We start from the raw sequence: 18,088 nt of genomic DNA, 5'->3' as shown, positions 1-18,088 counted from the left end.
ATGATCAGTATACTCCGGCAAATCATAACGAATAAAATGACGCTTGAAAAACGCCACCAAATTATCCGAATTTACTTTAAAAATCAGTTATCGATGCGCGCAACTTATAGGTGACTATTTCATTGCAAAATTGTGCGTTGAGGCTCATTTTTGGCTTAACGGGTTTGTTAATAAACAACATTAAAACTACAGACCTAACACTCCATTACATCCAGAAAGATGCACGGTTTGGTGCAGTTTACATGATAGTGGCATCATCGGACCTTATTTCTTCAACGATCAATGATGTTTTGATTGAAAATAGGGATGACATTGATCAGGGAAAAAGAGGTTTTTTAAGAGATGTCCCTAGTGGCGGCATTCTAGTGCTAATGGGTGACTTTAATGCACAATTGGGTACCTCTAACATAAACTTGGAACGAGAAATTGGTCCCCAAGTAATGGACCGAATAAACGTGAATGGTGATCACCGAATGGAGACCATAGGGTACAACTAGAGGCGCAACTGAGAGTAAGCTGAGAGTAACAATAATTATTCTCTTCACACGTACTTGTGATATGTGAATTCAACATACTTGTGAGAGAATTAAACACATCAATATATTTGAAATTTTAACTTTGATTTTTCGACTAAATACAGACCGAACCACTTAATTACTCTTCTACACAATATTTGGCAATTTTTTTTGAATACTTTGTAGGACACTTTTATTTCCAAAACACATTAATTTTGCTCAAATGAAAAAAAATATTTTTTTATACATTTTTGACACTTAATTTTATTGTGGTAGAGTTTAAATTTTTGGTATTAAAAATAGAACAAAATTTAAATAAATTAAAATTTATACATTTTTATAGAACTCTGTGTACTAATACATTCTCAAGACTTACGTTTTTTCCCTCTCAGTAACGCTTCTATGGATATATTATTCTATGCCCATTACCATAAATAGGGAATGGAAATGCTCCTTACTGGATGTTCGCAACAGACGAGGTGCTGACTGATCATCCCACCATCACTTGTTGGACTGAAGATATACTACAGCATTCTAGTGTACAGGAAAAGCTCGTGGGAACTATGAAGAGACGATATGAAGAATTATCGGAACCTGAACGTGTGCAGAGGAGAGTGATAAGGAGTATACTCACGGAAAGTGCTAGACAGCAAATCGGATACCGACAACATAATCGCAAAATATGAATTTGCTGCCTGGAGACTCATTGTTGAGAGAGGACGAATTAAGAATGATATAAATGCGGCAAGAATAAGATCAACGAGAACACGCTTGCAGATTCTATATTCGTGTATGGAAACATGGCCTAATTCTGTGCAGTAAAAACCCACAGAATTAGGGATCTATATAGATTGGCAAAGGAGATAACTGAAGGACCCGATGGCTGTTATCACTTCACCTGCGGACCGGCAATTGGGAATATGGTCCGACTACTTTTCCGACATATTGTCGAAACCCACCACAACGCTGCAATGTCAATGCGTAACTCCACATGCTGCAGTTGACAGCTTCCCAACTTCGACCTGAGCAGGCTGGTTTTAGGGCACATCATGCACGGATCACTTGAACAGCCATCATATTATTGTCGAACAATTAGTGGAATGGCGATCACCTATTAACGCAGGTGTATAATGTTTAAGGCAACAACCAATAGAAGAAGCATCACTTGGAGCCTGACTGGACGCATCGAGGATCTCGATTATGCCGACGATATATATCTCAACGAAAAGGCAGCCAAACTAGGGGAAATACAGACCACGGCATTTATCGGAACCTGAACGTGTGCAGAGGAGAGTGATAAGGAGTATACTCACGGAAAGAGCTAGACAGCAAATCGGATACCGACAACATAATCGCAAAATATGAATTTGCTGCCTGGAGACTCATTGATGAGAGAGGACGAATTAAGAATGATATAAATGCGGCAAGAATAAGATCAACGAGAACACGCTTGCAGATTCTATATTCGTGTATGGAAACATGGCCTAATTATGTGCAGTAAAAACGCACAGAATTAGGAATCTATATAGATTGGCAAAGGAGATAACTGGTAACAACCGATCCACTGCTTACCCCCTGAAGGACCCGATGGCTGTTATCACTTCATCTGCGAACCGGCAATTGTGAATATTGGAAACCCACCACAACGCTGCAATGTCAATGCGTAACTCCACATGCTGCAGTTGACAACTTCCCAACTTCGACCTGAGCAGGCTGGTTTTAGGGCACATCATGCACGGATCACTTGAACAGCCATCATATTATTGTCGAACAATTAGTGGAATGGCGATCACCTATTAACGCAGGTGTATAATGTTTAAGGCAACAACCAATAGAAGAAGCATCACTTGGAGCCTGACTGGACGCATCGAGGATCTCGATTATGCTGACGATATATGTCTCAACGAAAAGGCAGCCAAACTAGGGGAAATACAGACCACGGCATTTGATGTAGGTTTACAAATTAATATAGGAAAGACCATGTTCTTGCGACAATCTTGAAGATGTCCAATCGTTTATATATCTGGGTAATATCATATCAGCAACAGGGAACAGAAATTACAAATCGCAAATCAAGTATTAGGAGCACTGCAAAAGGTATGGGAAACACCCCAAATTCATCTGAAGATCAAGCTCTACCTCTTTTCATCTAGCGTACATACCGTCCTGCTGTATGGCTGTGAATCCTGGATCACCAGATCTAGCGACTTGCAATTCTTGCAGGTATTCATTAATTGCTCTTTATGAAAACTGCTCATGATATTTTGGCCGAATGTTATCGCAAACAGAGGCCAATACGTAACCAGATCATCAATCGTAAATGGAGTTGGATTGCCCATATTCTCAGACGAACCCAACACAAGGTAGCCAAGATGACAAATGAATGGAACCTACAAGGCAGTAAAAGAGGAGCCAGATCCGTTGACAGCTGAAGGACACAAATCAAGACTGAAAAGTCCTGGGCCGATAGTAGGGGATAGATCACAATGGAAGAACTTTATTGTGGCCATTTGTTCCACATTGTAACCATTGGGTGCCCCGATAGACCAGTCGATAGTGTGCTGAACTATTAATCTAAGGGTTGCGGGTTCGATTCCTGAAATAGGTGCAACTGCAGACAAGCAAAACGCTTCGCAGTTTGTGTTTGTTTTTAAAAAAAAAATAACATTTGCATCAATATTCGCCCTGTAGTCAGCTACTTAATTATAATGTAAGAGATTTGACCTGCGAAAATAGAAATTATCTTATGTTGGCTTCAGCGGCAATGGTGCTCGTGCAGTGATAGCATCAAAAGAATGATATTCATACAAAACGTGTGTATTTTAATTTTGACAGATTGTGGTCGGTTGCCTGATGTAGTCTATGTGTTTAAAGCATGACATTTGTTCACATTTTTCCATCAACCCTCTTATTTTTGGGTGCTGGCTTGTATTTGTGTATACAAACCGAAGTTTAAACCAAAATTAAACTGAACATAATAATACTTTAGCCATGTTTTTGGCTTTTATTTGATAGCCATATAGTTTTACAAGAAACATAGCCAGAGATACTGGTATATAATGCAAAAGCAAAAAAAAAAATCTAACTAGAATTAACAAAAGTTGTCAGTTTTTGGCTACAAGACAACACAAAAAGTAACAACCAAATGGTGTAATTTAAATAGGAAAAGTATAGCAACAAAAATAATAATAACAACAATACACAGTAGTTAAAGTTATTGTTGTCATTGTTTTCACTCCATCTTTTCACTGCGTTGTTCTTTTTGCTCTAACTAACTTAAAATTGCCGGAAACTTTGAAAAATTTTAAACAAAGACTATTAGTTACATCCCTTTTGGTTATATGTACGAAGACCACTAAACTACTACCAACTACATATTTAACAGGGACTGTGTTAAATATCTGACTGCCTGATGTTGCTGTTTTGGTTTGTTGTCTAGTTGGTTGGTTAGCTGGTCTCTGTTGTTTTCTTGTAACTGATGGTTATATTGCATTTGTACTTGTCCCTAGAATTTGCTTGGTTTTGTAATAATGCGTAGAAGTAAGACTTGTGCGGTTTAGCTGTACAAAGACAAAGAAACTACAAAAGCTACAAGAAATTAGTTCTTCACAATTTAATGAAACATAATAATCTTAATGGGTTTATATCGAATAATAAGTGCTGTATAAGAATATCTTTAAAATGTTTGTAAGTTGTACAGAATTTTTCAGAGTACAATATTAACAAGGCAAACAAATTAGAAAGATTAAACAATATTTATTGATTAAAAAAAAGAAAGCGCCTTCGGGTTTAAGAATCGACGAGCAGAAAACCAAATGAATGAACGTTAAAGGCAAACCTCATTTAAGATGACATCTTCATATTTCTGCATATCTCAAAATAGCAATACTTCTTACTCGGACGAAAACCCGCAAGTGGCATCCATGGAATTGGATTAATACATAGTGATTATAAACCGGTTAACCGAAAAACCGGTTTTTATTCAAAATCTCGGTTTTTTGCGAACCGGTTAATTTTAAATGTTGATTTTCGGTTAACCGGTTAATCCGGTTTATATCACCCGGTAAACCGGTTTTTAAAATTTGTGACTAAAATTAATAAATCCCATGTTTTGGAGCATTTTTTGGTCTGATTTAAAACCTAAACTGCTGATTTACAATACAAACCTCTTTAGATAAAACTTTTTAAGAAATACAATGATTCTAAAAACTTTTTCAGAATAAATTGCACATAATGAAACTATTAAAAATTAAATTCCGCATAATTTTAGAAGTTAAGCTAAAACATTGCAATGGTTCACTATAAACTTATTGATGATTTTACCAAAGGTTAAATTGAATTTCTTTCAATCAAATTGACTTTATTAGTGTGTTTTGTTCTTAAAATTTTATTTTATTATTCATTTCGTTAGCTTAGTGAACAAAGTTCGTTTTCAGAAATAAAAGTTCTAAAATCCATGATTTGAAATATGTTTGAAATCTGATAAAGGAGTTTTATTTATTATTTGGTAAGATTTATAATGACAAATAATCACAGGTAAGAAGAAGTGCGCCTGCACCTTATATATCCTTTTTGGAACTTGGAACATTTTCTGTTTTATAACAGCAAGTCGAGGTGACAATAAATTTTTAAAATTACTACATTTTTAATTAAAACAAGTAACAGAGCTATATTCGGCTGTGCCGAATCTTATATACCCTTCACCAAAGTATACCTTCATATAAATACTAAATACAAGACCTACAGTTATGAAGTTTTGTGTATTGAAAAAAAAAACAACAACAAACAAATGTATTTACTCATGCAAAACACTTCATATACCAACAACATGAAGAAAAATCATAAGACCGGACAATCATATGTATTTACACTACGACTGCTCAGTGAAAACTAACCAAATAAACAAAACAAGTCTTGCACAATTGTATGTTGACAAAAATAACAACAACAAAAATAATAAAAATAAACGAAACACACTCAAATACATACATATTATGTATGCGTGTCAGGGATATTAAATGAAGTTTTCAATTGTGTACCACCCTCAAAAAAAAATTTTACTTTTTGGACCTTGCGGTACCATTTTTTTAGTTTATTAAAACATCAAAAAAGTACATAAAAATTCAATTGTACACAAAAAACAAAACTTAACATTAACATAGATTAAATTAGCTACTACCGACCAAAAACTACAAATGTTTTAATTTTTTACTGACTTCAGCTGAAGCTTTAAATTGATTACACAAGGCAACAAAATCGGAAAAGAATTTACAATTTACACTACAAAATTTTTATGTATTGTGGTCCATTAGTACAAATATGGTCCAAATTTTAAATTCTATGTAGAGGATATTTTAAAAAAAATGTTTAAGTAAAATTGTGCTTTTTTATACTTTTCTCCACATAAGTAATGATAACTCAAAAACGGTTACTCCGATATTATTAAAATAAACTTAAAAAAAATTAAATATACATAACCTATATTCCGTTTAATCGGCTCAGTAGTTTCGGATTTATAATAACAAATTGAAGCAAAAATATATTTTTTACGTGAAAATAGCTAATGTTTTTGTATTCAAAAACTCATGAAAAATCGAAACGGCAGAAATTGTTCAGGTTTAATGCTTTATCACAAAGCCACGAATAATAGAAATAACATGAGAAATATATCATAAAAACCATTCTTTTCGAATTTATTCACAATTAAGTGAATTCGCCCATATTCGCAAATTTTTAGTTTTTTTGTTTGATAAACATAAAATTGAGCAGTTAATGTTCTTCTTTCGATTGATTGAATTTTGAAATAATTTTCCCCATGCTATGTACAAATTTTAACATAAATATGTATATATTGCGTTTCAATCGGCTCAGTACTTTCGGAGCAGTGTTGCCAGGAGCTGGCGAAAAAAGAAGCTATATTGGCTTCAAAAAAAGGCCAGAAAAAGCTAAACCGCTTTAGAAAAAAAGCAAAAAAAAAGCTAAAATATTATAAATTAAGAATTTTGGTTTATATTTATTTTTAAATAAAAAATTAGAAAATATGTTCATAAAATTCATCTGCTTTACTTAAAGGAAGTACTAAAAAGTTAAATACTAGATTAACCATTTCAGAAAATGGACATTGTTGGTTCTATATTTGTCCATTTGTAGTTTAATATATTCTGCCCCTGAGCCTTAAGCTTCGTAATTTTATTAGCACTTTAATTTTTCACTATCAATATGACATAATATAATTTTTTTAGTTTTACTACTTTATTATCAACGGGAAAAAAATTGATTTTGCGTAGAGTTTTCATATGGTAATCTTTGTCGCAATTGCTCAATTAGTTTAATTTGTCGTATTATTTTTGTCATAATCTTCACTAATTAAAACGTTCTTTATTTTATCTCTCATTCATCAAACTAGTATGAAAAATGTGTCAAAAACATTAAACAATTTTCAATTGGCGACGATAATGGATCAAATTCCTTGAATTTTAAATCAGAAAACAGCAAATGATTTATTTATTTTTTGTACTTTGTGCAATACTGGTTTTAAAAAAAGATGGTACGCCAAATTATAATCAGTGTATTAATTACTTAAAAGTTTGGCTTTTTAGAATTGGTGGTTTGACGAAATTAAAACAAAATGGGTTTTAACTCGAAGCATAGATCCACAAGACGTTTAACGGCTATTGATCGCCATCGAGTATCACAAGCCTTCAAGAGTTTGTGGGGCTCTTGTCCATTATATAATGATGAATATAATGTGTAATAACAATTTTGTCTTGAAAGAAAATTTGCTAGACATTTAAGCTTTCAGATATAAAATACTCTATTTCATTTTGAACCACTTGATATTGGCAATTGTTATTTGTTCTTTTAATACTGCACAATTCTTGAGTATGTTGAAAAGCTAAATGAAAATCAGTAATGAATTAAAATGAAAATGGTTCACAAATATAAATTTAGCCTTTTTATTTACTCTTTAGTCTCGAAATTCGGAGTTATAATACCAAATTGAAACAAAAATATATTTTTTACGTGAAAATAATAACAAAACAAATGTAAAATTTCCACTCAAAGTTTCGATTATTCATGAGTTTTTTAAAACAAAAAAATTTGATATTTTCATGTAAAAAATATATTGTTTGCTTCAATTTGTCATTATAACTCAGAAACTACTGAGCCGATAAACGCAATATATAAACGGATTAAAAGTTATGTAAATCTAACGTCTAACATAATTTTGTAATTTTACTTAAAAATTTAAAAAAAAAATTCTCCATAGAATTGAAAAATTTTACCATTTTTGTACTTAGGTAGCAATGGTGCATCAAACCTATATAGTGGTTATTCACGCCTTTTTTTGCTGTTGACCTGTGTTATTGATTGAAACAAAATTTTCAATTCCCATTCGGGAACATTTTTACATGTACAATACTACTTGAAATAACAATTCCAGGAGTAAATTTATGGAACCAATTACACTAGTTTACAATGTTTTTGCTCATGAATTGAAACATATGGGGATTTGTGTAATTAGGTATTCTAACTTCGGAAAAAATATTAAAAAAAATCCTGGACGTCAAACTTTTGAGATATTTCTTAAAAACGAAACATATAAAAATTTACATTAAATTAGTACAAAAAAATTAAAAGTGAAGTGTTTTAGTTCTCTTTTTATAATTATTTTCATTTGTCTCCCTCACGACACTCCAACAGTAGTCTCCTAGCATATTCTGATCCCAAAAACCTTGATAATTCCTCTCGAAAATCTTCAAATCTTGATGGAAACGCTCTCCATGTTCGTCACTCATGTGTCCGAGGTTTTCCGGGAAAAAATCCACATGAGAATGTAAAAAGTGAATTTTGAGGGATATATTTACACCCATCAGTTCAAAATTATGTAATAAATTCACAACAATATCTCTGTAATTTTGACTTTTCTTATTCCCCAAAAATTCTTGAACAACAAGTTTAAAAGAATTCCATGCTGCATTTTCAACGTCGGTTAATAGACACTCAAATTTGGTATCAACCAAAATGTTTCTAGTTTGAGGACCCACAAATATCCCTTCTTTAAGTTTAGCCCCAGAAAGACTCGGGAACACGCTGCATAAATATTGAAATGCTGGTTTTGTCTTATCTAAAGCTTTTACGTAATTTTTTAATGTAAATAAGCATTTTGCAGTGTTTGTGTTATAGGAAAACATTGATTTGACTGAATAATTTTTCCGCAAATAAAACAAAAATGGTCTGGGTTTATTTTACACTTTCCAGAAGACATTTCAAAATAGTTTTTACTTTAGAGTTTTGTATTTAATAGCGATTTATTAACGTTTATCTACAGGAAAGATGTACTTTTAAACAGTATTTATTTTTTTTTCGTTAATTTTTTTGGAATTTGTCAAAAGAATACAACTCTGAAAGTATCTAGTAGCTTCGCCAGAGTTTTATGTAACAAAAACTATGTGAATACCTAATTACCACAATTCGGTACACTACAGTATGCATTAGTAGTACTCAGGTCAGGGGAAAAATAATATATCTCAAAATTTGGACGTATAGAAGGGAAACAAAAAATGGTCAATTAACTAGCGTCCCTAGCTCTTCTCGAAAATATAAGTTTCATTCCATGAGCAAACAAAAATGTTTGATTTGTAAACTAGTGTTATCACTTCGTTATTAAGGTTGACTTTAGTTCTCAAACTCAAAATTTTATATAAAATTGTTTGTAATTTTCTTTAATTTCTTTAGCAATATCAATATTGATATTATGTTTACAAATTGCTTGTGGTTTTTGTAAAAGTTGTTTATATAAAATATTTTAAATTGTACCAAATGAGACGCGGTAGTACCACGGTACTTTAGAATGTCAAAATGTACCAAAAGAAGTACAATTATACCAACTTTAACTTTAAACTTTCAAAACGCCGATACACGTGTCTTTTTTTGTCTCCTCTATTAAAATTTATTGGTCTGACCTTGTAATTAATTTTGGTGTTGTACAGTGTTATTGGTTAATTCATTAAATGTCAACAAAACAAATTAAATCACAGTTTTTGTACCCTTCGCCATGAGTGGCAAGGGTATATATAAGTTTGTCATTCCGTTTGTAATTTCTACATTTTTCATTTGCGACCCCATAAAGTATATATATTCTGGATCGTTACAGATAGCGAGGTCGATATAGCCATGTCCGTCTGTCCGCCTGTATGTTGAAATCAACTTTCCAAATCCCCTAAATAACTTACAAATATGATTGATACATTAATATCTCCAGAATTCTTCCGGCTCCGTTGCTATTTGAAATCGAGAAAATCGGTCCACAAATGGCTGAGATATAAGCAAAAAACAAAATATACCATGTATTTTGTTAGTGTTTCATGAAATCATGTACATATGTATATAATCTCATAAAAAGAAAACACAAGTTTAGTTGTGTGTTTATATGAAATATAAATACACAACTAGAGAGAGTTGTTTATAATGAGTTCTCATATGAGCACAAACACATAACAACATTCTACAATGTGGAAGAGATGAAATGAGAAAGTAAAATTTCACGAGTAATATTTTTACAGAACATTTTAACCCCTTAAATCCCTGTTTTAATGGTGGTTTTTGCACTTTTTTAAAAGAAGGACAAAAAAGACCCATGCCTTGAGGATTTAGAGGGTTAACATATTCTACAAAAATATTGTCCGTAATATTTTCCATAAATTTTCTGAACACATTTTATACCTAAAATGTAAGGATCACATAATTTCTTATGCCGATTAACAATAAGAATGTGCCTGAGTTGGAAAACTTTAACCCCCCTCAAATGAAATTCAGATGTAAACTTTCAAAACGCCGATACACGTGTCTTTTTTTGTCTCCTCTATCATTATTGGTCTGACCTTGTAATTTTGGAAAAAAATTTATTTTGTTGTATAGTGTAATTAGATTTATAAAATAAACAGGTAAAATAATAGGTAAGAACAGGCAAATTAATAGGTAACACAAGATCTTCTTACTAATTAATAAATTGCATGCTTAAGAGCATCGTTATTATCCATAAGGAGCTACTAGGGAATCTCAGTCATTCGGAGTGATTTTACCAGCATTCCTTGTGAGTCATTTTAAGTTCGTCAGAATGATTATACCCTTCGAAATTTATAAAGTTTTTCATATAAAAGAGTGAAAATATCTGACATTACTTCTCTTATGCCCAAGTGTAGAGTACTCTTATATATATTGACAGCAATTAGTAAGCAATCTTAAGATTTTATATTTGTTTTATTAGCACAACATAAAAATATATGAAAAGTAATAGACAACAGCTAATTACAGAAATGAGAAAGCATCATCCCACTATCTTTTTATAACACATAAATTCACAACTATTACTAACATATGTAGTCGTATGAGATGCACATATATTTTATTCTAAATAATTCTCTTTTCATCAAAGTAATTAACAGACATTCACAAAAAAATAATCTTTAGTTTTCTTGAGAACTTGTACTATGTACGAGCGGGTGTAATGATGATTTTAAAGTTTCCAGACATCCATATAAATACTTAAATACCACAAGTGTGTAGTTGTATCATTGTAAAGTTTCTTTTAATGTCTGAGTACAATTAATACCACATAATTGGCAATTACCAGAAAGGGTTTTTTGATAAGTGTTTTGTGTTTTGGTTACACAAAACAAGTAAGTATGTCTCATTAATAATTTTAATTATTATCATTAACTGGAGATTTGAAAGGAATGTGAACAAATTAAATTCAATTAAGTGTGATATAGAGATGTTAAACACTAATTATTTTTTTACACTAAAGAAATTTAAAAAAAAAGAATATCATAATATGATATTATGTTAGAAATTATAAAAAACCTATTATGAATTTAAAACTAGAGACATTTTCTTCTACCAAATGTAGCTTTTTTATATCAAAGGCCTTAACTGCATTTTATCATGGAAGCTATTGTAGATCCGTAAGGCGAACAGGATGTTCATCTAGAAATTTATTAAGGACATGCTTTTTATTTGTTTAATGGAATCTATGACCAATATTTTGAACAAATTTAACTAGAACCAATAGTGTACAAATATTTATTGTAATTTTATATCTAGATAAAATATCAAAAACTCCGCAAATGCAATGTTTGTTTATAAAATTTCAACTCCCTCAATAACTGCAGCAATAATAACGACAATAAATGATACAACAAGCAAATACAAAACTAACAAATGGCAGTAACTAAATGTCTCTGCGAGGGTTGTTTAATAAATATTTGGTAGTAGTTTTTTCAAGAAGAATTTTCATTCCAATGAGTGTTTTATTGTTTAAATTTTTGGATTTGTGCTCTCTTAAAATGCATCAAAATTTCAATAATATTGACAACCTGACAAAATTTTCAAAATATTATTCAGTCGATACAATGAACTAGAATCTGTCATCACATGTTCATCCCAGTGACCTTACCATCTATCTCCCATCACTTTTAAATCTTGATGAAAACGCTATACGATCCAAGATGTTCTGGAAACTTGTCGAACTGACTATAACGATAATGTTCTTTTATGTTCATACTACATTTCAAAGCTAATTAAAAGCTTTAGAAATTTGTCACTATGACAACAAAAGATCTGCATGCCGGTGTTTCTAAGTCATTCATTGAATGTATGAAATCAAAAATACCAGCTTTTAGTTTTTCTGTACTCAAACCTGTAAATTTTCTTGAAAGAAAGGTAAAACATGGACGAGTTTCATCTAATGTCAACATATACTGCTTCATAAGTCCCAATTTGATATGTAATGGAGGAAAAATTATCTTGTATTTATCCAACGGCGGTATATAACATTTTCTTTAAGAACCGTCATGTTTTCTATCACAGGAAAGTCTTTTTTGATTCAATGGTTATGTTTTGCTCTGCAGTCCCATAAACAGATGAAACATAGAAATTTGTTGCACCCACTTTGTTGAATTAACAAGAAATTTACCATTTTGAAATCGTCGCATATATCCCTTTGGTGATTCGATTACTTAAGTTTTTTTAAAACAAGATCAACGTTTTGATACTCTGTCTTTGATTTAATGGAATGAGAAATATGCACAGCTGCGTACTTATTACCAGTATGAATTGAAACACATTTTAAACTTCGCTTTGATCTTCCCATAAAGCATCTTCATTCATCAGCTTTGTAGCATGAGAGTAACATTTTCATTAAAATGCCACTAATGCCATTACAAAAGACTACATAATTTTGCGACAGAGATAAAATAAGACTTTCGTACATTGCGTTAAAAAATTGCTTTCTGTGAGTCTATATACTAGCAGTTTAGATCTCTCTGTCGAAAAGTCAAGGTCTCTTATCAAGTCAAGTGAAGACGCCGTTAACACTTCAAAATTGCTGTTATGTTCACCTGGAAAAACTTCCAACATCTTTGTGGCCGATATGATATACGTTGATTCATGAAAGATGAGACGTTGTCTGTGTACAGTATAGGCCTTTTAGCAGACTGTGAATCAGGGTCTGTCATATTCATACCAACACAAATTTGTTTTTCAGTTCTGTCCAAATTTTTACACACTTTTCACTTATAGAAATGTACATCTAAGATTACGAAACATGCACACGAATTTATTTATGACAGTCAATATTGAAAAACGAAGATAGATAAAAAGCAACATGTCGCACTTGTTCAACAATACTGTATTAATTCAAAATTTTTAAAATTTCACTTTTTGCAAGAAATCAACTAACAACATCAATATCTATCTAGTCTAAAAATTTCAACGTATTCCGATTACTCTTTCATCTCGAAAACCACATTTGAGACCATTTTCTTGATAATTAGTACTACCTTTGTATCAACAAAAAGGTATTATTTTGAGTTAATACAAAAAATTAAATACAAATACATAGTATTTTCATAAAAAAAAAAATATTATTTTGAATTGAGCCCATAGTTGGGGGTAGTGCACTAATTTTTAACTATCACTAATAGTTAGTGGTAGTGTAAAATATTTCACTAATTTTTTTAATGTTTAGTGATGAGTTGAAAAATATAAGCCTCACTCAATAATAGTGATAGTGTAGTTAAGATTTTTTAACTAATAATATTTTGAAAATAGTTAAAATATTTTTTTTGCAGCCTAATGAAATAATTTTTTCTACACTAAAATTTTTAGTTAAAAAAATATTCCTGCACTATTTTTTTCAACAAAGAAATGTTTTACTCTATTCATAGTTTAAGTTAATATATTTAAGGAAAAAACGTAAAAGCGGTATATAAATATACAAATTACAATAAAAAGAGAAATAAGCAATTACACATAAAATAATTAGCGACTATTGGCTTTAAGTAAAACAAGCTTTTCGAAATTCGAATCACTTAATTTATTTCTCGGAGGAGAATCCACCATTCCACTAAAAGAAAATAAACGCTCTACTGGAGCAGAAGAAGCCAAAGGCGTGTTAAATTTAAAAAACATTTGCCTTATTATTGGATATTTTTTGAGACTGCAAATATCAGTGTCCGAGCTTTTTTAGTTATTGTTAAATTTTTTAACTATTTGAGTTTAGTGCTTATTTCTACACTACCACTCAATTGATTTATAGTTAAAAAAATATCACTATCACTAAAAAATATTAGTGATAAAAATATAAGCTTCACTACCACTAAAGCTGATGAAAATTAGTTAAAACTATATTTTTTAAAATAATATTTAGTGCTAGTGAAATGTTGATTGCACTCAACATTTAGTGCACTACCCCCAACTCTGATTGAGCCTTTATTCAAGTTAAAAATAATCAAATTTTTTTATTATAATTTGGTTGTATTTTGACTTAATACTGTTTGTTGATAAAATAATTCAAACATAATATCGAAAAGTTTCAGAAAAATAGTTTTAACTCAAAAAATAGATTTATTTTGAAAAAAATTGCAAACATTTTAAAAAAAAACAATGTAAATATATTTTCAAATGGAATTTACTTACTATGATGTATTCGGATTTTAAAAATTCTCTTAAATTGTAACCACAAACAGCTTTTCCCTCTACTGAAAATTTTTAAATTTTGAGTTAATACAGTATTGTTGAACGAGTGCTTTATAGGAAATGTTATTACATAAGTAATACAAAACCAAGAGTTTGTTCTTTATTTGTTGACCTATTTTATTGCAAACACTTTACTGCTAAAATATTGATACTAAATAATTACTGTAGCAGCTGCTGACACACTATCTTAAGTCTACTCTATGATTGTTTAGCACTTCATATGTTAAATCATAGATTTCTGAACGACTGAAAATCCTATCTGCCATCGAATTGATCTTTCAATATATGTTTTTATGTTAGAAGATGAATTTTTCATAGTATAAGTATTTCAAATATCAGATCTGCAGGTTGAGTCCTTATTGGATACCTAAATGCGATAGGTAGGTACTTATCTCACTAGCATCTAGTCTTCAATATAATCGAGTGGCGATGATCCTATCAAATCGGAATCATATCGATTTTTTGGATTGCTTGCTTGCAACTACCAAGTGAGCCAACCAAAGTTTACCAAAGTTTGCATTGCAAACTATGTTATCAACGTGACTTCTGTCTAAGTGTAAAATCTTTGAACAAATTTTCTTCACAACCCTCGCTAGCACGAACATCGTATGTAAAATGACACAAAACAAAATAGAGACTTCCGTGATATTAATTTCAACGGAAATTGACATTGTTTGCTCAGCACAAAAGCGGAATTTGCAAAAGTATTTGTCATTTTTAGTTCGATAGACAACACTATGCATAGTATACATTAGGATGGAGTAAAAATATTGTATCGATGTTGAGAACAAAAATAATCAAAAAACTATTTGCTGGCAATTAAGAGCCATAATTTCTAAGAAATGTTTAAGCTAAGGACCCAAGTAACTCACCAATTAAATAAGTTAGTGTATAGTTGTTCTGGAACTGTGTTTTTGACAGTTAGGGCCGGGCATTTGCAGGGAATTTAGAAACCCGATTTCTCCTTTTCTTGTAACTGTGAATTCCGAATTCGGACTCCTGAATCTACCTGCCTTGATATATCCTAATTTTACCAATGCTACTTCTATGTATCTATTGAAATACCTCCACATTGGATTAATACTGATATTACTTACCGATCCCCACAATTGGATTCCATATGCAAAAATTGATTTTAAAACGGTTTTACAGCATGACTTTGAATTCAATTCTTAATTTGGAACAAAAATATTCAGAAATATCAGACATCTTTATTTTTATTATTCAACCTAATATAAATACAAATACATATGTTAAAGCATAAACACATATATTTCCATATAATGTTTATGTACGGCTTTTAAATTTATATAATACATAGTAAATATATACCCAGCGGTTTTACAAGTAATCAATGTATCTTTTTTAGATCGTAATTTTCACTAATGTAATTTTGTTATCCGGATCTTAGTCTGACCAGTAATAAAAATTAATGAAAGTTTGAAAAAATATTTATTTTCGTTATTTTTTTAACTCCTACATCGAAAACTAAACATTGTATTGAACAAATAATTATACAGTTAGAATCAGGTTATCGAATGTACTTAAAATCAGTTTTAGTTTTGGCAGTGCTGTAGAGCTGTGTAAAAGTTAAAAATTGCACTAACCCAAAAGTACCCAGAAAGTACCTCACAATTTATCAGTTTCGTATTAAATACCTTTCAGTATAATTTTATCAATTTTAGAAGTGTTTAATTCAAATTAGTTGATAAATGCGCGCCCCTTGCCAAAGATTTCGGTAATTACATTTTAAAAATTGAGTTAGACCCGCACTCCTCAAGAAAGCCACTTTAATACATATGCATACATATCTATATTTGTATACACAGAGAAAACAGATTCGTGCTAGCAACCGAATTTGTTGCCAATCGAATGGTTCTATCTTAGTGACCGAATTTTACAGTTATGGCTACAGTATTTTGGAAGGGATAACTAAAGTTTGGTTGCTTCAACTGAAATTCTTCTTTATCAACTGACTTTCTATTGGTAGAACTGACAAATTCTATGTGTGCAACCGAATCATTCGATTGGCAACAAATTCGGTTGCTATCACGAATCTGTTTTCTCTGTGTAGGTGTTCTCCAGTGTGACGTGTAATCGTCTGTGAATTTATCTAAATATTTCTTTGTATTTATTCAATTGGTATAAAACATTGTATCGTTGACAATCACACATTAAATTTCCTATTACGAAATAGCGATATTGTTTGAACTGTTAAACAACAAAAATAAAAGTTACATCAGTAACAAATATTCAGTTAGAACAAATGTACTGTACAGACTGTGTAACGAATACAATAGGAGAGCGGAATTGTAAATGTTGTTAGGAAAATGCAGTGACAATATTTTAAAATTCACTGCTTGTGCACAAAATTATCAATTGCAGATATTCTTTCTGGCTTTTGAAGCTATTTTAAGATATTACATATAACATCAACTAATCGCAAAACTTACCATGATTTTATTCTTTATAAAAACTGGGGATGCTTTGTAAAATTACTCAATATCAATTGGCATAAGACAGAGTTAAGAATTTATTTTTATACACTCTAAAAAATGTATGTAAATCTACTACTAAAAAATATTTGAATTTACACACAACATGTATTTTTACCCTAATTGTGGAATGTAGGAAATTTCCATGAACATTTATTAGAGCGTACCCTACACCACCATATGCAAACCAAATTCAGCACTAATAAGTTTTATATAAGACGAACTCGCAACAAAAAACTTTGTGACGATCGGTTCATAATTAGTCACAGCTGCCATGTAAGGCCCTGATCCGAAAATCACTCTAACTAGCATAAATCTCTTAAAAATGTTGGTATTCAAATAAAATTCAACACAAATAAATTTCATATATACTGAAGACATGCCACCTAATTTAATGACGATTAGTCCATAATTAGTCATAGCTCCCATATCAATTTTAATGGTCGAGCTTGACCGACTATACTGTTTTACTTGTTCAATCTCAGTTTGACATTTTCTCATTAAAACAAATATTTTTATTGCTAAACCAGTTGGAAACTACTTTAATTCTATCGAGTCGCTAGCAATTAGAGAGTATTCTAGGAGGCCCTAAGATCCATTGTGACAAAACTAGATTAATTTTTAACTTGTGTAAATTATATACGAAGAAATTTCTCCCAACTATGATAGAAACAAATTTATTTTTTATCATGCCCCCAATACTGATTAAAAATATTAATTATTACATCACTAAGATATTCCAGATATTGACATATTTTAATACGATGATACCTTAGTCAAGAAAATAAGTACGTACAATCATACAGTTTCCAATAGATGGCAACATAATATTGGATATTTTTTCAGTCTTTCTGGGTGGCTACTATTTTATCATATTCAATATCGCATATAAAAGGTTATGAATGATTCCAGACCCATATTCGTCATATTGCTTCACTAATTGCGCCAATAGTTCCCCCTTTTTAAAAGTGAATAGGATTTCATCCATGAAAAGGCTTCACAAGACGGCTTCACAAAAATGGAGCTTTGCCATACATG

Source organism: Calliphora vicina, chromosome 2 (assembly GCF_958450345.1).
Source record: "Calliphora vicina chromosome 2, idCalVici1.1, whole genome shotgun sequence".
Taxonomy (NCBI): domain Eukaryota; kingdom Metazoa; phylum Arthropoda; class Insecta; order Diptera; family Calliphoridae; genus Calliphora; species Calliphora vicina.
The sequence above is the reverse complement of the archived record's forward strand: the minus strand, read 5'-3'. Positions refer to the sequence as shown.